We start from the raw sequence: 468 nt of genomic DNA on the forward strand, positions 1-468 counted from the left end.
AGGGGATTAGCTCAAATGGTAGAGCGCTCGCTTAGCATGCGAGAGGTAGCGGGATCGATGCCCGCATCCTCCAAAACTTTTTTGTATTTAATTTAATCTGGTCATGAAATATCTTCATACTGCGCACTTGACGTCCTTGAATCTTGTAAAAATAAGATTTTAAAAGCTAATCGTTTTATATAAAGTATTTCCTTATTTTCTATGACAATACCATTCAAATCATGCCAGTCATCTGACCCCATGCCCGGATCCTCCATTTAGCACAACACACATGCTTGTAATTAGTGCTAACACAACTTTCTATATACACTTAACATTCTGTCATTGTAGTAGGCGCAAAACAACACAAGCGATGAATCTTTCTGTACATGCTCTTGATAGAACAGATCAACATTTTAAAATAAAACCATTCCATCTTCTCAACACCAGGAAGTGGCTAAGCATTACACAAAGTCATGTATGGCAATG

The 468-nt window shown here is 37.8% G+C and overlaps 1 non-coding gene across 1 annotated transcript; it reads left to right on the top strand.

The window, feature by feature from the left end:
• trnaa-agc (transfer RNA alanine (anticodon AGC)) lies at positions 1-73 on the top strand. The gene has a single exon. It is a non-coding gene; the product is annotated as a tRNA-Ala (tRNA).
• Positions 74-468: the final 395 nt, after the last annotated feature.

The sequence above is a fragment of the Takifugu rubripes genome, unplaced genomic scaffold, assembly GCF_901000725.2.
Source record: "Takifugu rubripes unplaced genomic scaffold, fTakRub1.2, whole genome shotgun sequence".
NCBI lineage: Eukaryota > Metazoa > Chordata > Actinopteri > Tetraodontiformes > Tetraodontidae > Takifugu > Takifugu rubripes.